The sequence below is a fragment of the Podarcis raffonei genome, chromosome 15, assembly GCF_027172205.1.
Source record: "Podarcis raffonei isolate rPodRaf1 chromosome 15, rPodRaf1.pri, whole genome shotgun sequence".
Taxonomy (NCBI): Eukaryota; Metazoa; Chordata; class Lepidosauria; order Squamata; family Lacertidae; genus Podarcis; species Podarcis raffonei.
The window spans coordinates 21,675,779-21,698,858 of NC_070616.1; the positions used below are offsets into that span (position 1 = coordinate 21,675,779).

General features: G+C 43.2%; 1 long non-coding RNA gene across 1 annotated transcript; it reads right to left on the reverse strand.

Annotated features, from left to right (window-relative positions):
- Positions 1 to 10,826: 10,826 nt before the first annotated feature.
- Positions 10,827 to 14,739, reverse strand: LOC128402940 (uncharacterized). The gene is made up of 3 exons (XR_008327812.1): positions 14,656 to 14,739; positions 12,927 to 13,155; positions 10,827 to 11,380 (listed from the first exon to the last, which is right to left on the reverse strand). It is a non-coding gene; the product is annotated as an uncharacterized LOC128402940 (long non-coding RNA).
- Between the last annotated feature and the right edge of the window lie 8,341 nt (positions 14,740 to 23,080).

Below are 23,080 nucleotides of genomic sequence, written 5' to 3' on the forward strand. Positions count from 1 at the left end.
CACCCAGGTGCCCCCCCACCCCTTGCACCCCCGGGTAAAGATGGCCCTGGGGAGAAGCAAGAGACTCCTGGAGCTGCTCCATCTCTTGCTGATGAATGGGGTCAGGCTGGCCTTCTTCCCTTGACTGGGATATCCTTCCTGTTTCACCTTTTGAAAATGATTTTCCATTTAACAGTGGGTGAAAATCACATAGCAGTAAGAGTCAAATAACATGATAACAAGAGATTGTCAAAAGGCACTTGTATTCAATAATGCTAAACCGGAGCCAATTCTAACAGCAAGGGGCACATATTCCACCACTGTTTAGCAGAGGTCAGTTCTATTCAAGACAAGAAGAGAGTGCTTAATTAAATTATGTTTAAAATTTACCTATTATTATTATTATTATTCCACAGACTCTCATAATAAAGTGAGATTAAATACAGGGAGAAATCTTTTATTGAGATAGCTTGAACAAAAAGAAGATATTGACCACAAGGTGCATTTGAATGAAAAATGGCTTCTGCCCATCAGGAAACATTGATTCCATTTTAAGAGCCAATTCAGACTTTTAAGTGGCACTCACAGTTGCAGAGGCTACACTGCCACTTATACAAGAGTGAAAGGAAGAAGTATAGCAACAAACAATTTGGAATGTATGGTGGAGATGTTTCAGGGAGGTGTGATTGACTGGGTGCTAACTGGGTGCTTGAAAACATGTTCCTTGCCACCAATATAGTTTATGGCTGCAGGAAACAAAGCATGACATCCCTATGAGGTGCTAATTGACTCCAAATGACAATCTTATCACCATTTGTGAGAATATCTTCAGGGTCTGTCATCCTCCACAGTGGAGAATAAAGAGATTCCAGACCTGAATAAATATACAGCACTCCTAATTGTAGCTTTTTTAGGTGGCATCTTATGACTACTGTCAGTTCAACAATGCAGACAACTTTGGGGTCACTGGTAGAAGCAGTAAAGGGCTAAATATGAAGCAGTTATCTTTTCATACATAATTTTGCTTTGTCCTGTTGGCAACTATCTTGGGATACATATAATATGGGGCCCCTCCTTATGCCCTTTATATGGCGCATTCCTGATTATTTCTGCTCATGATGCTATGACAGCAGTCACACATGTTGTTGCTTTCAATACTGTTTCAGCCTGCAAAGGTTTTGGTTGGTTACACTGTTCCTGGTTTCCTAGCACACAGAAATAATGTAGTAGCATAACTGGGGAGCATCCCAGAACAAACTAAAGCGGAATAAACCCACCACTCGCCTGCTTTTATTGTGCCAATAATATTTTGCAGGATATCCCTACGATAAAGCACCAGTCTGGAGGGGCCCAGGGTAATCTCTGAAGTTCGTTGTTTTGCTTTGCTGTAGACACATTTTTTTCTGTCTTAGGTTTTTGTTTTTTAAAAAATAATGTGTATCTGTAACAGTGCATTGTGTAAACAGTTTAAAAATACTAGAGTTCAGTTTGTAAAACCGCACCAAACAAAGAAACTTGTCTTTAAAACATTAATGAAATAGTTACATCTGAAATCAATTTAAATACCGGTACATTATGACAAAAAGGCATGAACAATAGGAAGAGGAGGTGGCAGTGGTGGAAATTGGGCTTTATTTATATGTATGAAGAATAGTGACCAGCTTTTCACAAACTGATGTGCTAGTAATCGCCATGAATTCCTCACAATGGGTCAAAGCAAACTAGGCTGTGGCCCCAATGCAGACTGGCTTTTTCAATGGATGTTAGCACAATTGAGCAGTGTTTTGTTTTGAATTATCTTATTCAGAACTACATTAGCTGCCCAGCAAAAAAGCTGCACGTTGCATTTGTCCATCTCTCATCTGCCTGTAATTCCGTTCACAAGCAGTGTCTAAGGGGAGGGCGGGGGAGAACAAGCAGTTACTGGGTTGGATAAAGGACTGCTGCTACTTCTACAACAGCTTTATTCTAATACTGATGTTAAGATTCCAAATGAATTTGCATCCTTTCTTTAAGATTGTTTGGTTGTTTTTTGCATCATGGGCTGTAAAACAAGGTTGCATTTTGGCCTTGCTATTACTTAATGACCACATAAATGTTGCAGGAGCTCTCTTCTCCTCCCTAGTTGGTAATCAAAGCATTCCAGTGCCACTTTATGCAGACAATATGACTCTTATTTCATTATCCCATGTAGATATGAAATTACTCTCCTACTTTGGAAGTTGTTCTAAGTAGGAAGGTTTATCTGTCAATAACTGCAAGCGGTGACAGTTGCCAAAAGGCCTCCAGTGGTATAAATGGGTTCTGGACAACTCAAACAGTATTGCTCATTTAAGTACTTAGGTCTTCATTTTTTTAGAAGTCATTTTATTAGGCTAAGGGTCATCATTTGAATCAACAATAAGCTTTTGTTGCTAAAACTGCAATGTGCCTTTTACATGGTACAGTAATTTGAGGTAGCTGCAGCAGGGATGAATTGGATACAATTCAAAATAAATTCTCATGAGCACTGCTTGGAAGTTCAACATAGTACTACTCTTGGTGCATGAGTTAGGTGAGGTCTCCATTCTCTAAAAGCACACATTCACAAATCCATAATTCTATATGGATTGGGGTTCTCAGTCATGCCAGGCAACATTTAGCAAAACTGTGTTTTTAAGAACTGCAGAATAGAAAAGGTTGGGCAAAATGTTGCAGTGATGAGTTATTCAATTTCCCCTGCAATGTCATCTCAGGTCATTTCTGTTGGAAGTTTGGGTGCTTGCTGAGAGAGGTTAAGACAGATAGAATAAGGGGGCTCCAGCTTCCCAGACAATCCCTGTACGTTTATTTTGGACCAGATCCAGGTGCTCTTGGAAGAAGCTGATTTCCTAGATCCATTTCAATTGGGGTTTTGGCAGATAAACTGCTTTGGTCACCCTGGATGTTGACCTCTGTCTGGAGAGAGACAGGGAAAATGTGTTGTTAATTCTCCTCAACCTCTCAGTGGCATTCACCATGCTATCCTTCTGGAGTGGCCATCCAAATTAGTATATTTTATTGAAAACCTTGAAAACCTTTTGGTCGACCCTTTTCTCTCATGATGCTGTAGAAAGGGTTTTTGTGCATGAGACTTTCTACTCAGAAGGCCATTTGAAATGGGTTACATGTAAGGATGAGAAATGGCATTGGGTTCTGGGGCAGTTACATGTAAGGGTGTCTTCCACTAAGACCAACATTTCTGCTAAGGGATATGTTTTATGAGCTTTTATTATATAATCACCTGAGACAGAAATATGTCATATTTAGTATGTAGATATAGCCGGGAAATGAAAACAAGATCAATACAGACATTCTATGCTACACCCACCCGCTCCCCTACCTTAATGCAGTCACACAGCAAGGCAGCTTTTTAGCATGACAGCTTGACTTAGTTCAGCTTCTTGATGACACTGTTATCTGACATCAACATATCACCCCTTTGGAAACAAAAAAATGGAGCACGGCTTCTTGATCATGTTGTTGTTATTATCAGACATCAATATGCCATCCCTTTGGAAACAAATATGGAGCAGCATGGCCATTTAGCATACTTAGAGTAATACCAGCTGCTTCCAAAGACTGTGCCATATAACAAAATAAGAACCCAGGCAGATTACTGTTTCAGAGGAACAAGCTGTACTCTGTAAAGGAAAACAATTGCTCAAGGGGCAACAGCAGTAAACAAACTCTCACCTTTCCTCTACAGGGATGAGAAAACAGGAAGACATGAGAGCATGAAAAGAGCATCGCTGGTTCAGGCTGAAGGTCCATCTAGTCCAGTCTCCTCTTCTCAACAATGGCCACCTAGATAGAATCACAGAATTGTAGAGCTGGAAGGGACCCCGACGATCATCTAGTCCAACCCCCTACAAAGCAGGAATAAGCAGCTGTCCCATACAGGGATCGAACTTGCAACCTTGCCACTGCCAGCAGCATGCTCTAATGAACAGAGCCTGTGCAAAAACCCCAAGCAGGACCTGAGCAAAGGAGCACTTTCCCCCTCTGTGGTTTCCTGCAACTGTATCATTGACTCCAACCCAGGAGACAGAGAGCAGACATTCAGTACACTGGGTCCTTAACAAACATGATGGCATGCCCAAACTCCGAAGGTGGCTTGACTGGGCCTATAAGATATACTTTGATTATAGTCTAAATTTATTAACTGCTCTGCAAAGAGCGGAATAAATCTGTCAATTCTGGCCAGAAAGTTGCAGAGTTACCAGTTACCTGCTTTAACCTCTTTTCTTTCTCCTGCCTTTGCTGTTGGATGCAAATAACTCAGCACCTGGGTAAAAAATCAGAAGGGAGACAGTGATACAGCCTCCCTATTTTCCTTGGCAGAAGGAAGGGGGAAGAGGTTACCACTTGAGAAATGACCACATTTCTCCTTTGTAACTTTCTTCCACCAAGGCAGCTGGAGAGCTAAAAATAGAGGCAATAGCAGCAGGATGGATGTGTTGAGGGGGATTCTTGCCTTGGAACCTGAGATGATTGACAGGCTATGGCAAATCACTGGAGGAATGTGAGACATTTCGTGTGACAAGTGACAGGCAAGACCACATATTCGTGATGGGAATCCACTTGGCAAAGAGAGATTGTGATCTGAATACCATGTGGAAAATGCAATGCCGTTTAAAAACTGTTCATTTCAACTTTGCCTTGCCCGCCAGCCCCAAAACCACATATTTATTCCAACACTTCTTCCAAATGCTTTTCTCTAAACAATAATTTATTGTCTTTTCTCACAGCTTGTTGCAATTCAAAATATTGCGGGGGGGGGGTTGTTGCAGCAGCTGGGGTTCTTGTGAACTGATGCAACATATAACTGATGTTGCTATATACAGTGGTACCTCGGGTTAGGTACTTAATTTGTTCCAGAGATCCGTTCTTAACCTGAATCTGTTCTTAACCTGAAGCACCACTTTAGCTAATGGGACCTCCTGCTGCAGCCGCGCCGCTGGAGCCCGATTTCTGTTCTTATCCTGAAGCAAAGTTCTTAACCTGAAGCACTATTTCTGGGTTAGCGGAGTGTGTAATCTGAAGCGTATGTAACCCGAGGTACCACTGTATAGTATTGTTACACACCCCTCCAATCTCCGAGCAGTGCAAAACTCCAGGGGTTCCACGCACTTAACTACTCAGGGTTCAGCTTCCTTAGAATGAGGGATGGTGGAGACTGTGGCGTCTTTAGGATATATGGTTTATTTATACATATATACAATCTGATCCTACAATGAAGGGGCTCACAGCATCAACACCCCATAAGGTCGTGCTTCTCCCAAAGCTGCAGCCCTGGATTCAAGCAGAAAACAGGCATGACTCTGTCTCCCAGCTGTTCAGCCTGTAGCCTCCCCTGCTTCTAGCTTTTAGCTCTCACACCATCTCAACTCCACTCTAGAGAACAGGCAGTTGAGGGAAGGGGGCCATCCTCCTCTGGCGCAGAGCTACTTCTTTTGTTACCACAGCGGGTATAAAAACATGCAGACTGTTATGTATTCAGTGGTCTGTGTTTACCTGAGCTTGAGTCTGGACTAAGGATTCTGAGCTCCTGTGTTCTGATTCAATACATGTCCACTCACAGAACATTTCAGGATTTTGGTCTCTGCCATTGGCCCTTGAATTCTGAGTCATGATTCGCAGTTTGGAAGCTTAGACAGCCAATCGCATTGGGAGTGGGAGTGGCCCAGGCTTTCAGAAATGTATATAAGTAGTTGCTTTGCTTCTGTTTCCCAGTTATGTAGTTCAATAAAGGTTCTTGCTGTTATCGCTGTGTCTTGCCTCGTGGGAACCCACCGGCATTTCACAGACAATGCGTGAAACAGTAGTGCGAATTATTTAGTTCTGTTGTTCAGTGTTGAGGTTGTCATTTGCCCTACCTTATCATTTGCCCCTTCCTTATCGTAGCCGCATTTCTAAGAAGTCTTGAAGATAAAGTCCACAATTTGGTTGTTTTCATTCTTCTGTGTCCTTGATGTTTTATTTTTTAAATCGGGGGGGGGGGACCTGCTCCATGACTGTCCTCGAACAACCCACAAAATATTTTCTACAAGAACTAGTTTGCGCAACTTACATCTCGTCCTAAGCTTGCTTGTTTATGTGACTTGGTTTCTTCCTATTTCACTATCATTGCAATAAGAATAGGCTTCAAAAACCTAATTCTGTTTCCCTGGACAGAAAAGCTTTGGGTGTGTATAGGAGAGGACACACACACACACACATCACATTGCATAGTATCGAACTTGGAAGTGCAGTGGACGAAAACAATTCTGGTTGCGTTCCAGGATTTAAAGGGTGAGAAGCAGATGCTAGACAATCAAGCATATTATCCTTCCAAATGAACAGACTCTTGCACAGAAAGGCAATCTGGGGCATAAATATCAACAGCATGAATTTGCATGTAGCAGCAGAAGCACAGAGATTTCCTAAAATATTCTGCAAAATGAGCAGATGATGCTTAGAGACAAAGCAACACAAAACACGGGGAGCTGGTGTGTCTTTTACATAGTTCATAATTTTGCATTGGGCACAGAATTTGACATACAGCATCTCTGCTTTTGTTTCATTTTCAAAAAGCAAGTTTCTGGTCCTCATGAGTGCAAATGTGGGCAATGACAAATGAAATCTCAGGTGTCAAGAGAACTAATAGAATTGCCCAAGGTCAGGGAGTAGAGTTTTCATGTTTCTTGCAATCTGCCACCCTACCACTTGACCAGAGGAAGGATGGTAAAATGAAGCAAAATAATTCTATGCCACTTTGCATAATTCATTCTGGTCAGCTGCTTTTCCTTGGTCCATAACTTGGATCTCCTTGATGCAGACTTTGCATTCATGTATTTAAAGCAGAGTATGTAAAGCATCGCCTACAGAGCAACTACGGGAACAAATGTAGCAGGCTCCTTTATCAATGAGTGACGGCTCCCCACCAGTAAGTTGTTCATAAGGAAAAGTTACTAACTTTATTTAGTCTGTTTTGTTACACCTTCTCTAAATCAACATGGAAACAAATATTCAAAGCTAACAGCCTGTTCATAAAGTCTGCTGGATTTGCAGTTTACAGTCCTAAGGAAATTAGGGTTGACTTACACAATCAGTTTACATCAACATGAGCTTCCATTTTCAATGTGATCAATTGTGATGCTAGTTTATGCGCACTGTTTTACGTTTCAATTTTTCTGTTGTTTCTTGCTCTTTCTTATCATGTCGGTATGATAAGGAAGGAGTAATCTTGATTACTACTTCACAAAAGGAGAGTCACTTGATAGCTTTAAAATGCTCTAGTCTAGCCCATAAACTGGCCTCGTGATAAGCTCTTGGTACCTGGACTGGGGGTGAGGCAAGGTTGTGTTTAGATACAGCTTGCCTTGAGCAAAACATCTTGATTTGGTTTACCAATTTCCAATACCACATACTTTTAGCTCCTGCATTCTCTGTTTGTGGATTATTATTGATTAAGGGAGAGAGCCATTTCCTTGATGGAACCCAATCCCAAGGGAGGTCCAGCACCAAATGAGGCATCTTATTTTCTTAGACCTTTAAGAGTTTTCAACTATTAGGTCTGATTTTTACATTGCAATTCTGGCCATGTTTTCCTTCTGACTGGGCTGTTATTTTGTTATGAACTGGTGATTTTTAAATTGTTATTAATTGTCCCACTCTTTTTAGCAGATAGATTCTGTTTTAGGGCATGTGCGCACCTCCACTTGCCCCCAGGAAAGCACTGGTTTACCGCTGAATTGGACCAAACAGCTATCAAATTTTCCACGGTCCAATTCAGTGGTAAAGAGTGTGATTTCCATGGGAAAGCTGTGGGAGGAACACAAAACACACACACACCAAAAGGATGACTACAGCTCCTGGATATCCAAAAACAGGGTGTTGCAAATGTTCTGAGGAAATTGAAGATCCCTCAGGAGATTATCAGGGTTCCTCATGAGGAAATAAGCAACAGCAGAGCAACTTCCTTGCAAAAGTGTTTGCCTGCCATTACAATTCTTCCTTGTCATTGTGCAGCTACAATGTGTGTCTTCTAGGGTTGCACCATCAGTTCTTGTGTGGCAGCAGCCAAGTTTTAGATAACTAATCACCAACTTCAATTAATGAGGTAAAGTAAAATGTTAAATGGTGAGGTTGGGAACTAAGGGCCTGTTTGCTCATTTAAATACAAGTTGCTTTTGTATTTACCAAAGTAGGGAATAAAAATGAGTTAGAGATGGCTGCTCCTACTAATACTTCATTCACTTTCATCCTGAGGCACAGAACTGCCTAATTCTAACATCAAAGAAGTTCTGGAGAAATGTGTAATTCATTCCCATTACTGACTGGTGGTAGCCCTTAATCTTTGCTCTTCTCCTTGGTTGCTGTTAAAACAATGTTGTAAGTCTATGTTTCTATATTCACCAACTTTTGTACTTTCATACATGCTCCGAAAACATACCACAGAACTGGCTTGTTATATCTTTTTGTTTAGCTAACCCAAGTAAAGCTATTTATACGAATTAATTTTCCTTGACTGAAAGACCCAGATCCTGACAAACAAGACAGTCAGCTCAAGCAGGTGAAGCCTCTCATTAACACTGGGTCGTAAGAATATTCCAATTTCGCTTTTTCTTATGTGTTAAAAAAGCACCCTTCCAAGCCTACATTTTACTGCTGTCACTTCAATCAGCAGGACTGCAAAATGATGACATGACAGCCTCATAATTAAAAATTCCCTATCTTTTGTGGGAAAATGAATGACTGCAACAAATCGCAGAGCTACACATTCCTAATTGGAAAAGCAGTTATTTGTGTGAGGTGCCTAAGAGAAAGTCAGTATGGCGTAGTGGTTAAAGTATCAGACTAAGACCAGGGAGACCAGGGTTCAAATCCCAACTCAGCCATGAAGTTCTCTGTGTGTCCTTGGGCCAGTCACTGCCTTTGAGCCTAACCTACTTCACAGGGTTGCTGAGGAGATTAATTGAGAATGGGGAGAACCATGTACACCACTCTTCAGCTCCTTGGAATAAAAGGTGGAATACAAATTCAGTAAGATAAACAAATAAATCACCTGATGGTCTGAACTGGTATAAAAAGTAAAGGTAAAGGGACCCCTGACCATTAGGTCCAGTCGTGGACGACTCTGGGGTTGCGGCGCTCATCTCGCTTTATTGAGGGAGCTGGCATACAGCTTCCGGGTCATGTGGTCAGCATGACTAAGCTGCTTCTGGCGAACCAGAGCAGCGCATGGAAACACTGTTTACCTTCCCGCTGGAGCAGTACCTATTTATCTGCTTGCACTTTGACGTGCTTTCAAACTGCTAGGTTGGCAGGAGCAGGGACCGAGCAATGGGAGCTCACTCCGTCGCAGGGATTCAAACCACTGACCTTCTGATTGGCAAGTCCTAGGCTTTGTGGTTTAATCCACAGTGCCACACACATCCCTTAGCACCTTAGAGACCAACTAAGTTTGTTATTGGTATGAGCTTTCATGTGCATGCACACGAAGGAACATTTATACATCAAAACCCTGACAATCTGATATTCACTCACTCAATCTGTTTCATCACCTGCTTAAGCTGAGGGCTAAGAAAGAATAGAAGAGCAAGTTACTGACCTTGCACTTTCAATCTTTGTAACTTCATCCAAGATCCTTCCTATCTGAAATAGCAATACCTCCACACCAGAGTCTATAGGGAAAGGTATGCTTTAAAAATATGAAATTACATAATAAATCTTGGAGACTGCACCATCTGCTGGCTCATCACAAAACTTCTCATCTGACTGTGGAAGAAGTTCACCCCTTTAGCACACCCACTATAACGCTCCAGCTTCATCCTTTGTGTTGCATAGTATAAAGATCCACAAGAGAATTGGGTGTTTACAAGAGTTACTGAAGCAGGAATCCCTGTCCCTGCCACACACTCCAACCCACCAAGTCTCAAAACAATTAAACCACAGCTGGCAGCTCTGCCCATAAATGAATGGGAACCAGAGAAAAGACAGTAACGACCTCATGAGGCAAAAGGAAGGTAAAAGGAAGAATAAACTCAGGGCCCCAAACAACAAATGACAGTTGTGGGGTTCTGAACAATATCCCCCATGGGGAGAAATTATTTCATCTCCCACCTTGGACAGCATATCTCCTATAAAAGGGAGAGGAGGGACAGCGCTTAGTGGTAAAGCATGTAGTTTACATTCAGATCCAAGTTCAGTTTTTGGAATCTATCTCTAAAAGCAAGGCTTGGCTAGGGGAAACATTGGTTTGACTGAGGGTGCATTCAGACTTGGGGAATTTTGTATTAGTTTTCCAAATAACAATACTAGCACGTCTGTCCTGTTTTCTAATGTTCCTTTCACCTTGCAGTGCCTGTTGCATTATGGAACTGTGGCTTTTTCATTGATATACCTGCCCATCACACTAAAATTTCATTCACATCAGTGTGGGTGGTAAAACTATATAAAACTATAGATTTATAGAACTGTTGGAAGGGACCACAAGGGCCATCTAGTCCAACCCCCTGCAATGCAGGAAATTTTCACCCAACATGGGGCTCAAACCCAAGACCCTGAGATTAAGAGTCTCGTGCTCTACCGACTGAGCTATCCCTCAGGTGTGACACAACGAATGTCATTACGTCACCACACTTTCTGAATATGTGTGCTTCTGTTTCCCCTTGATTCCCCCAGGAAAGAACTGTATGCCAGTATACCACACCAAACTGTATGCCACTGTCACTTCAATACTTCATTATTTTCTAGGCAAAGGGGGCTGCAAACAGATTTCTTCTGAAATAAAACAAAACCTTAGAAATGAGCTCCCAGTTTCCGGAAATGGCTTTTATGTCACGTGCAAGCTCAAATATTAGATGTAAATTAACAGTTTGGGAAACATCAGACAAATGGAATAAGCTGCAATGTGAATGCAGCCGCAGTATAAGGTGTTTCATATGTTTGTCCTCATTCTCTTGAGTAGGAAAATATCAGTCTGCTTTGGTGGTCCAATATGCTCCGGAGGTTCACAAACGTGGTCTACAGTCATACCTCAGGTTACAGACAGTTCAGGTTGCGTTTTTTTGGGTTGCGGACCGCCGAAACCTGGAAGTACTAGAACGGGTTTCGGCGGTTGCACATGCGCAGAAGCACTAAATCACACTTTGCGCATGCGCACAAGCGCTGAATTGCAACCCGCGTGTATGCAGACATGCTGCTGCGGGTTGCGGACGATGCGGGTTGCAAATGTGCATCCCGCACAGATCACGTTCGCAAACTGAGCATCCACTTGCAAAACCTTGAATATGAAGCATTGTAGCAAAGGGTTGCAGGCACAGAGCGGGCTTCATATCGGCTCATAACCTCTTTGGATATGACAATAGTTCCTTGATACATAAATGTGCTCTCCTCCCTGCCCAGAAGAAACAAAACACAATGCAGATCAGCTGGCTCCAGTCAGCAGCAGACAGACAAGCTGGATGTAGCCACTACAAGTCACAATGAAGTCAATTCTTTCTAGTCTTCTGGCTACTGTAGCATACTTGACTATCTTCCCTCTTTATAAATCCAAAGCTACCTGCTGATGCTTCTCATTGTTACTGTTGCCTTCTCTACTGACTTCTATCAAACTCCCTCTTAGGAGCTGTGCAGTACATCAAGAAATGTAACACAAAGCCCTTACTGAAGCCTGAGGCATAGTTTAAAGGTCACTGGATTTGGGCATAATTATGCCCAACTGCAGAAAAAGAAAGGTGAAGTACGTAGAACCAGAGCACAGATACATAATTAAGCAAGGCAGAGCACTAACACAGTGGAGAACTGCTGGGAAGAGTTCCTATCCTATCCTTTAAGGCTTGGAATAGTTCCTACTATCAGGAACAGTTCCCATGCTGTCAGGCTACAGTCTAAAGATACAGGTGAAACTCGAAAAATTAGAATATTGTGGAAAAGTTCATTTATTTCAGTAATTCAACTTAAAAGGTGAAACTAATATATGAGATACTCATGACATGCAAAGCGAGATATGTCAAGCCTTTATTTGTTATAATTGTGATGATCATGGAGTACTGCTGATGAAAACCCCAAATTAACAATCTCAGAAAATTAGAATATTAAATGAAATCAGCAAAACAAGGACTGCAAATAGAGCAATATTGGACCTCTGAGAAATAGAAGCATGCATATTATAACAAATAAAGGCTTGACATATCTCGCTTTACATGTCATGAGTCTATCTCATATATTAGTTTCACCTTTTATGTTGAATTACTGAAATAAATGAACTTTTCCACAATATTCTAATTTTTCGAGTTTCACCTGTACTTACTATGGAGTCCTAGTGAACACAGTGGGATTTATTTCCAAGTAAATATGAACACGATTGTGCTGTTACTTTAGAGATTCAAGACCACTAGGTGGTAATATTGCTAAAAGAACCAAATCTAAGGGAGTGTGTTGGAATCATAGAATCACAGGGCTGGAAGGAACCACAAGGGTCATCTAGTTCAACCCCCTGCAATGCAGGAATCTTTTTGTTTATGGCATAATTTTACAAAGGTCTAAAACTATATACAGACTTCCCTTGTCTAAATGCAACACATCTCAGTTGCTCAGAGCATGGTGCTGATAATGCCAAGGCTGCAGGTTTGATCCTGGTATGGGACACCTGCATATTCCAGCACTGCAGGGGGTTGGACTAGATGATCCTCAGGGTCCCTTCCAGCTCTATAATTTTATGATTCATTTTATCTCAAAATGTAACCAATCCCATGTTTGCTCAGAAGCCCCACTACGTTTCACGGAACTTACTCCCTAAGAAGTGAGTTGAAGATTCCATCCTTAAATTATCATGCTGAGGTATCTTCCCTGAGTTATGTCTAAAAATGCGTATGTACTTGAGAATAATCTACACCTTACACATCTAAATAGTACAGAAGGAAAGATTTTTAACTACCAACCAGATTTTGAGCAGCATTAGATGTGTTCTTGGCTTTCAATCTCCAATATTTGATGTGGCTCTGGAACGTCTGCTTTAATGCCATCTCTATGTAGACTTAAGCCCCACACTGAAATATATATTTTCTTTTGCTTAGGATCGCACAACAGGAAACAAAGGAGTTTTCTGCTGCCCAGGATCATCTTGTCCCTTTGCAAAAGGCTTGTAAAGCTGATGTGACAGAATAGAATCTGAAATGAAAACACATTTTCCACTTCGGTGTACAAACTAAAATATAGCAGAAAGATCCTCCAAATTCCTAGCACACTAGATACATTTTTCATATTTTAAATAGAAACACCCAAACATGTCTTGGTAAAGAAAAAGAAAAGTCACCATAGAAACAGCAGGCCTGTAGAGGAGGTAGTTTTTAACACCCCTTCTGAAGTAGCTTAAACCCTGTGTGATCCAAAAGCGGATTGTGTGGTATGAACTCGGAAGACACGGGTTAAATTGGCCCAATTGCTCCAATTGCCTTAAGGTCAGCCCCGGTGAGACTGTGCAGGGGTTGGACTGACAAGCCCTGCACCTTCTAGGTCCCTGGTATCACTATCCAGAGTACAGACTCAAGGACTTGTAAGCTGCCCAGAGGACTCCCGAGGTGAAGGGAGAGGAGGGGAGGCTGAGGGAACACTCCACAAGGGAGGGCGTTTGAAAAAGGGTGAGAGGCTACCAGCTCTGCAGACAAAGGGTGACATCACTGGGCTCCTGAGCCCCACAGGGGTGCCTCAGAAAGAATGTAGTTGGTCAAAAAGGTTGAAAACCTCTGTTTTAAGAAGCTGAAGGGTGTTAATAGATATGAACAAGCCAAGGTCTTAATCAAAGCTTATTCCTAAGAGCCTCCAGAGGGCACCCTAGCTTATGCTTAAAGAACAGATTTCTTAATACTTATTCATTGCAGAATCAAAGTTTGACATCATGCATGTCCTAATAGCTTTGTAACCTATTGAACTAGATAAACTGCTTAAGAATGTTTTGATCTTGAAAACCGGGGGTGGGGCTATTCACATCAACTAGCTGTTATTACAATTTCTCCTAAGCATGATACAAAATGTTGGAAGAGTTAACAGGGTCGGGTGGCGCTGTGGGTTAAACCACAGAGTCTAGGACTTGCCAATCAGAAGGTTGGCGGTTCGAATCCCTGCGACGGGGTGAGCTCCTGTTGCTCGGTCCCAGCTCCTGCCAACCTAGCAGTTCGAAAGCAAGTCAAAGTGCAAGTAGATAAATAGGTACCACTCCGGCGGGAAGGTAAACGGCGTTTCCGTGCGCTGCTCTGGTTCACCAGAAATGGCTTAGTCATGCTGGCCACATGACCCGGAAGCTGTACACTGGCTCCCTTGGCCAATAAAGCGAGACGAGCGCCACAACCCTGCAGTCGGCCACGACTGGACCTAATGGTCAGGGGTCCCTTTACCCTTTACCTTTGTTAAAACTGCAGCAATAAAATTGTGAAGGCTTGTGGTGTCTCAGTGGTAACACGCATGCCTTGCATGCAGGAGAGCTCAGGTTTGATCCCTGGCACCTCAAATATCTGAAGGGCTGTCCCATGGAAGATGGAGCAAACTTGTTTTCTGCTGTTCAAGAAGGGAGGATCCAAAGCAATGGATTCAAAGGGCAAGAAAGGAGATTCCAACAAAACATTAGGAAGAACTTTCTGAAGGTAAGAGCTATTTGACAGTGGAACAACCTACCTTGGAAAGTGGTGGTCTCTCATTCACTGGAGGTTTCTTTCTTTCTTTCTTTCTTTCTTTCTTTCTTTCTTTCTTTCTTTCTTTTTAAATATTTTTATTAACAACAACATACAAACTGTCAAAACATATCAGATTCATTACTATTTTCCCCCTTTCCCCCCACCCCACCTTCTAACCCGAGACTTCCCTCAGCTCCTCTCTCTGATTTCTCAACACATATTATTCTCTGCATGTTATAAAATTATACATATCCTTACGTTATCTATCATGTTATCAACCAATAAATTTTTGTATGTTTATTCAAACCCTGCCAAGGAGTCCAGTTCATTTTGTTGTCTTTTTAGATAATTTGTAAAAAGCTCCCATTCTTCCTTAAAGTCACAGTTGTCCTTGTCCCACAGTTTGTATGTCAATTTAGCCAGTTCTGCATAACTCATCAATTTTTCTTGCCACTGTTCTTTCGTTGGGATTTCCTCATTCTTCCATCCTTGTGCTATCAAGACTCTTGCCGCTGTTGTAGCATACATAAATAAATTCTTTGTTTTTCTTGGTAGGTCTTGTCCTAGAATCCCTAACAGAAATGCTTCTGGTTTTTTTACAAATGTCATTTTAAACATTTTTTTCAGTTCATTGTATATCATTTCCCATTTTTTTTTTCATTTCTCTATATTCCCATCACCTATGATAAAAAGTCCCTTCTTTTCTTTACATTTCCAACATGTGTTTGACCTGGTTTTGTACATTTTTGCTATCTGTACTGGTGTAATATACCATCTATACATCATTTTCATGTAATTTTCTTTCAAAAGAGAACAATCTGTAAATTTCAGATTTACTTTCCAGAATTTTTCCCAGTCCTCAAATTGTATATTATGTCCTATATCTTGTGCCCACTTGATCATAACCGATTTGACCTCCTCGTCTTTTGTTTCCCATTCTAGCAAAATACTATATGCTTTCTTCAACAGCTTCACTTCTTCTATAACTTCCTTTTGAAATCTAGAAGTTGTATAACTAAACCCTTTCTTGTTGTCTTCCTTGTACATTTCATGTAGTTGTCTGTAATGTAACCAACTCTGAAAATGGTCTTTTATTTCCTCATAATCTTTTAATTTCCATTTCCCTTCTTGATCTTTCAGCAAATCTCTGTATGTAGGCCATTTCCCCTTTTTACCAAGCGGGTTGAGCAACGAAGCTTCAATTGGTGATAGCCACCAGGGTGTTTTTTTGTTCTAATAGATCTTTACATCTCTCCCACACTGTCGTTAATGATCTCCTGATTATATGATTATAAAATCCTTTGTGAACTTTCCCATACCATAAATATGCATGCCATCCAAATCTGTTATCATGGCCTTCCAAATCTAATGCCTCTTTCTTTTCCAGTTTCATCCAGTCCTTAATCCAGACCAAACACGCAGCCTCATAGTACAGTTTAAGGTCTGGGAGGGCAAACCCACCTCTTTCTTTTATATCTGTAAGTATCTTATGTTTAATCCTTGGCCTCCCCCCCCCCCCGACAAACTTAAGTTTGTTGGAGGGGGGGGGGGAAGGCCAAGGATTAGAAACCACTGGAGAAAAAGGAAAAAAGAAAGAGGGGGAGGGAATCAAATTGACTCCAAGCCAAAGGCCAGGCGGAACAACTCTGTCTTACAGGCCCTGCGGAAAGAAATCAGATCCCGCATGGCTGTGGTTTCATGAGACAGAGTGTTCCACCAGGCCAGAGCCAGTGTTGAAAAGGCCCTGGCTCTGGTTGAGGCTAATCTAACTTCCTTAGGGCCCGGGACCTCTAGGATGTTGATATTTATGGACCTTAAGGTCCTCCGTGGGGCATACCGAGAGAGGCAGTCCCATAGGTACGAGGGTCCTAGGCCATGAAGGGCTTTAAAGGTCAAAACCAGCACCTTAAATCTGACCCTGTATTCCACTGGGAGCCAGTGCAGCTGGAAAAGCACTGGGGTGAATATGCTCCCATGGCAGAGACCCCGTGAGGAGACTCTCTGCAGCATTCTGCACCCGCTGGAGTTTCTGGGACAGCTTCAAGGGCCCACGTAGATCTTAAAACCCAGACGGGAATGTTAGTAGTGCAGATGTACACTTGTACCTAGGAGCTGGCCAGGTTGCCCCTGCCAAGGATGCAGGCCCAGGGGGATGCAAAAATCATGCCTTTCCACTCTGTCTTGGAGAGGCCAGGAGCCTGTCTGCCCATCTGTGCTGCTCCCCAGGCTGCTCCTCCACTGCTCTGGATGGGCCAGGCAAAGCATGCAGACTCCTCTGCCCAGGGTGCAAGTGCTGGGAGTCACTGAAACAGCTCTTTGCCAAGGGTGCAGGGCAGGGGGCTCCTCTGCCAAGGGCACAAGGGATAGGGGGTGCCAATGTAGCTCCTTGCCAAGGGCACAAAGCAGCCCACATGGTCCTCTGTGCTTGAGAATAAGCACAAGGCCAAAAGGCTTCAACAGCCACCTCCACCTGCCCTGCAGTCAAGTCGCCAAAACTTAAACAGGGAGCTGGGTCAGCGCTTGCAAAATGTTGGCAGTTTTGCTACACATCCCTCTCCGCTCCTTGAATTTCTGCCTGGATTTCCATTATTAGGTGAGAGACCAATTTTGCCACCTAATGAGAAATTCGAGTCCTCCTGTTCGCATTGTGAGAGTCACATATTCACACTGAACACACACACACACACATACATACACACTCACAAATGTACAGGAATTAAGAAGTTCTGACACATACAGAGACCCAACACGGAGGCGTTGGAGGAAGAGCAGGAGGTGTAAATTATTCATGCCGTCGCATTTTCTTTTTCTTTTGTGGTTGCCTCTGAAAACCACAATATGCTGCAAGCATCTGCCTCATTATCCATCAGAAACTTGAAAGACTCTCTGCGGCCCTTTCTACTTGTCTTCTGAAGGCTTCTAAAGATATCCCCAACAGGATGTGCCTGGCTATGAGGTTCAGGCAGCTGTGATGTTAATTGACTGTTTCCAAAAAGCTCTGCAGAGCAGGTTTTGCCTCCGTAAGCACTCAGTGTGTCCCATAAAGCCCACATAATAATAGCCCGGTCAAGAGCAATGAGTTTCAACTGGCCTGTGAGAGGAAGGCTATTGCTTGAAGAGAACCAAAGACAAAATTCTTTTCCTCTCAGAGCAGCATTGGACTCAGGCAACTGTTATGGCCGGGCAGCAGGTATAGGAAGGTGAGCTTGGTGGGTCTGGAGACTCCTCACCAGGAAAGAGTTAGAGCTTATCCTGTACCAACTGTACTGCTACTGGGGAGTGTATGTGTATTTTGCAATTCCATGGCCTGAAATTGTGCAAAACTTGGAACAAAGTGCAGAATGTAACTCCCTGAGAAACTCAGCTTTCATTTAAACACGGTGGTACCTCGGGTTACATACACTTCAGGTTACATACACTTCAGGTTACAGACTCTGCTACCCCAGAAATATTACCTCGGGTTAAGAACTTTGCTTCAGGATGAGAACAGAAATTGTGCAGCGGCAGTGCAGTGGCAGCAAGAGGCCCCATTAGCTAAAGTGGTGCTTCAGGTTAAGAACAGTTCCACGTTAAGAACAGACCTCCAGAACAAATTAAGTTCTTAACCCGAGGTAACACTGTATATATAAAAAATTGTTTCATAGTCCTTTTGGATGTGAAGACATGCTTGAAAGTGTGCACAGGCTCCTATTTCTCTTGAGAAATCCCTTTTATTTAATTTAGGGTGGGGGGGAATCCATTGTTTGCTGCTGTTTGTTGTTTTGATGTTACCAAACACATCTCCCCATTCTGAGGCTGTACTAAGTTTTATCCTGCTGTCAAACCGCCAGGCTCAATGAGGCTCCGAGTCTCATTACCTCAGCTCATAAGTGGGATCATCTTAATAAATGGTCCTGGTTACGGCAGGCCCTCAACCCGGTCCCCCCCACCTGGCGTGAGTGGAACCATCACCCTCATGCCAGGGTGGCACCGTGATCACCCAGGGCTATTGCCCAATCAATTTGAACATGTGATCTTGGGGGAATGTATAAAAACGGCAGTGCGACGTGTGCCAAGTACCTGCTTCGCGCTGCCAAACACCTGCCCACCCTCCCTTTAAGTGTCCTTTGGCCTTGCTTGGACTTCGGTTGGTTGCCCATCTTGGGTTGGGGACCGGGTAGGAATTTTTCCATTTGGCATGGGCCACTTGGTTTTTGCCTACCTCACAGCAATCTTCACAACTTTGTAAGAATTGGTGGTTAGGCATTGGCTTATTGATGAGTGGGGGACGGGAGGTTGGCCATCACCTGCCCCTCCATTGTTCAAGGGTATTCTGTTAAAGGAATCCAGGGCCTGGATCTTGTCCAAAGTCTGCATGAGGGGCTAGGACCATGCCAGGCCTCTGGGAACACCATGCCTATCACTTCCTCACACCCCAAACCTGAAGAAGCCCCCTCTCATATATATATTTTTCTTAACAGAATGGAAATTTCTGCCATAAAGAGTGAAGTATCACTGTTTGTTTGCAATAGCTATAGCCCAGAGACCACCCAGCACCTGCCCTGCCCCCCCCCCGCAGAGATTGAGGTTCAGGCTTCTCAGATTTGTTATGGTTCAGATGGCTTTTCCTCGCTTATCTTCCAGCCATGTTATTTGTTTTCAATCCCAAATGCAAAGGCGCTGTGTGCCGATGAAGCATATTTGCATCTTTCACAGAGAATCCTGGTTAACTTGCAACTTTTCCACCCCTTTAAAGGTCAGCGGTGAATAATTCAAAGGTAGCAGCAATACTATTCACTGAAGGAGAAACAGGGAGAGACAAGACTGGCAGGCACAAACATTTATGGACACAAAAGCAACCATCTACCCATACAAATTTACACACGCATTGCCTGCATTCGGACAGCACATTAAACCATAGGGGTTTTTTCCTGATGGGAGCAAGCTTTAGCTCTCTCCTCCCCATCTGGTAGGACTCTGCAATCTGAAGTGTTCCCTTCCATTATTGAATAATCACAGCTTAATGTGACGCCCAAACCATAAACTGTGGTTAACCTTAACTATGGTTTGGTGAAACAAGCCAGCTTCGTAATCAATGTATTGTCAAAGCCTTCTGAAACACCTGCTTCAAAGGTAGAGGACAATTAAAATGAGGCAGCCTGGAGCTCCTGCAGTGCTCACTTTTCTAATGTCCCATCCATAAGGCATCATGGACCTTTTGGGGTCTCTGGTTGCTTTTATAAAGGGAATTCAAAAAGATGGAAGGCCTCCAAAAACCACCAGATGAATGAGTTCCTGCATTCATCCAGTAAGCAGGCACTGGACTAAAGAATTTTTTCCAGTTCTGCTTTAGGCGTGAGGAGTTTCACATCACTTTGCCTTCAAGATCAGGAAGCTGAGGTTTTGTTTCCTTTAGTTGGAATGCCCAGCAAAGAGGAGTCCCCAGCAAACCTTTGTCCTAGTGAATGGAGGTGGTCAAATTCCTTGTGGGTTCCCAGTTACAAGTTTGCTTCCCATGTGCGTAGCAGCTGCCCCCCTCTCAAAATCAAGTCAATCAATAAAAACACTTAACTAAAAGTAGAAATAATCAGAATATTTGAACTGGAAATGCTCGCTGAGGTCACATGGTTGATTTTGTGGCACATTTTAGCAACCCAACTGAGTAATTGGTCTGCGAACTGACCAATCATGTCACAGGTAGCTTGGTTCTGGTATAGAACTGGTGGGTGTTCTGCCCGTCCCCCTAAATCCTGGTTACGCCCATGTTGCCTCCCTCTTTGGCACATCCCTTCTGATCTTCTAGTTCTTTGGTAAGGACATCTTATGCAGCATGGGCCATGCTATACTCTCTTGTTCCCACCATCAGTCTTCATGTTGGCCACCATCTGCTTCCCTACATTTGTTTGATCTTCAGCCATGGCACAGCAGCTGATGAGGAAACTGATGTTGTGTGAGACTTAATATTGACTAGCCACTTGCTGCTGCAACTCCTCCCTCCTTCCTTGGAGGTTCTTAAGCAGAGGTTGGATGGCCATCTGTCATGGATGCTTTGGCTGAGATTCCTGCATTGCTGTGGGTTGGACTAGATGACCCTTGGAGTCATTTCCAACTCTACAATTGTATGATTCTGTGATTTGAGAAAACTTCTCAACTTAAATATTTATTCAAAAGGAGGTTGCACTCAAAGGGAGGAAGGTACTTATTCCAAAGCATAGGATCCTTGAGGCGCAACCCAAAGGGATTATTATAAAGATGTCCCACATCGCCAGTGCTTCCTCCTCTATAGGAAACCAACTTGACAAATACTACCCTTGACACTTTAGTACTCTGGGAAGAGGAACCTCAAAACAATCTCATTCTGAGATCTGGGGAGAGAGGAAAGCCCAGGGCAGCCATGGCTTTCATTTATCACAGCCCAGTTCCATGCACATATATTTGGAAGCCCTCCAAATTTCAGCATGGATTGCTTCCAAGTCAATGCATTTAGGATTTGCTTGCAAGCTGGTTGGGATGGGAGTTGCCTTTTTGGAACAGGGTTGTCTTGCATCAGCATGAAAAGCCAATAGCCCCCCTGAGACTGCCGCAAGCCAAGCCTCATCACCTCTTGTGTAGCCACCAAGACTGTCCACCTGGAAGCTCTGGACTGTCTTGTAAATGAGCTGGCAGCAGTTGTCCCTTTTAGCCATGACTGAAGGAGTCCATAATTAAAAGCCTTTTTTCTGTTGAGCTGTTGCTACAGTAACAGGCAGCAACTCACATGGCTATCACTTTACAATCTGTTTATGGAGATCCTTGTTAATTCTCACAGTAACACATTGTGACAACCTGTTTAAAGATCACTAAAACATTTATAACCAAAAGGGGATGGGGGAAGGGGATGGGAAGGAACATGGCCCTACTACCAGCAACAAAAGAGGACCTGAGTTCTCACAAAATGCCAGTGTCCTTAGGCTGAGATGGATGAGTGCCTTAGGGAAGGGGAAGGGGAAAAGAGACAGGGAGAGAGTGGAGTGGGGCAAAAGGCTCAAATAGAGAAGAAAACTGTAATATGGAAGCAAAATAAAAGCAGGAACAACCCTGTACAGTGGTACCTCGGGTTACAGATGCTTCAGGTTACAGACGCTTCAGGTTACAGATTCTGCTAACCCAGAAATAGTACCTTGGGTTAAGAACTTTGCTTCAGGATGAGAACAGAAATTGTGCTCCGGCGGTGCGAAAGCAGCAGGAGGCCCCATTAGCTAAAGTGGTGCTTCAGGTTAAGAACAGTTTCAGGTTAAGAACAGACCTCCGGAATGAATTAAGTTCTTAACCCGAGGTACCACTGTATATGAATCCCCAATTAGTAAAACAATTGCTGATTATTATGAACATTAGAACTGTTTATGTAAGGTGAAGCATCCAGTGGGCAGGCTGGTGGTGGCATAAATACTCTGACAAGACTTGGACAACACACAAAAATCTGACTAGCTTGTATATTCACAATCAAAACGAAGGAGTAGCACCTGCCATTTAATACACACACAACAATATTTTTATAATGTGGTCATAACACACGGACTTCTAATTATTGCAACAAAGCCCCGTGTTTTCAAGTCCCCATGGGGGACTTGGTTCCAAACGATCAAATGCTGTCATTGATTCCAGTTTCAAATAAGGTTCTCCCCTGCCCTACCCCCACCCACGGCAATAAGCGTGAAAACATGACGTGTGATTGGTTTTGGGTGTCATGTAAGAGTAAGGGAAGTAGCCCATTTCCATGCAGGGCCATCCCTGGGGTGTGTTGGATGTGCGTCACATCACACTGTGTGGGACCCCCTTGCCATCTCCTCCCCCTTGCCTCTGTCCTTTGCCCTCCTTTAAAACATGGCGGCCGTTCCTCCTCCCAACCTTACTTCCTTTCCTTCTTTTGCAGCCCCTCTCCTGTCCACATACTCCCTGTCTCCAATTTATCCTTTCCTGCATAACTCAAGGATAGGAAGAGGTGGCGAGCCCAGCCTGGTGGCCAGGAGGCGGCAGAGCAATCCACGCAATGGATCTGCCAGCTGTGGCCACTGGTGCAAGCTGTGGGCCTCCCAAGGGCACAGGTCCTGGGGTGGTTGCCCTGACTGCCCTTCCAACATCCAAATCAGGGTGTTGTTGATCTCCTTCACAGTAAATTGTTCTTATGTCTGGTGCCTACACATCTCAGTATAGAGAAGATGCACAACTTTCCCTTTTGGACACCAGAAGCACCAAAAATGGATACACAAGTCCCTCATGCCCATGTTCAGTGTAATGGCTAAATAAATCCTCAATCACAAAATTCCTCTTAGCTGCCTAATGTAAATGCTATAAACTGCTGTCAAGCCTCAAGAATGTGCATTCACAGAGAATGACGTTCATTAAAGCCAATGATGTTTATTAACATCTAAATACGCAAGATGAAATGATTCAGAATGTTTCCTTCC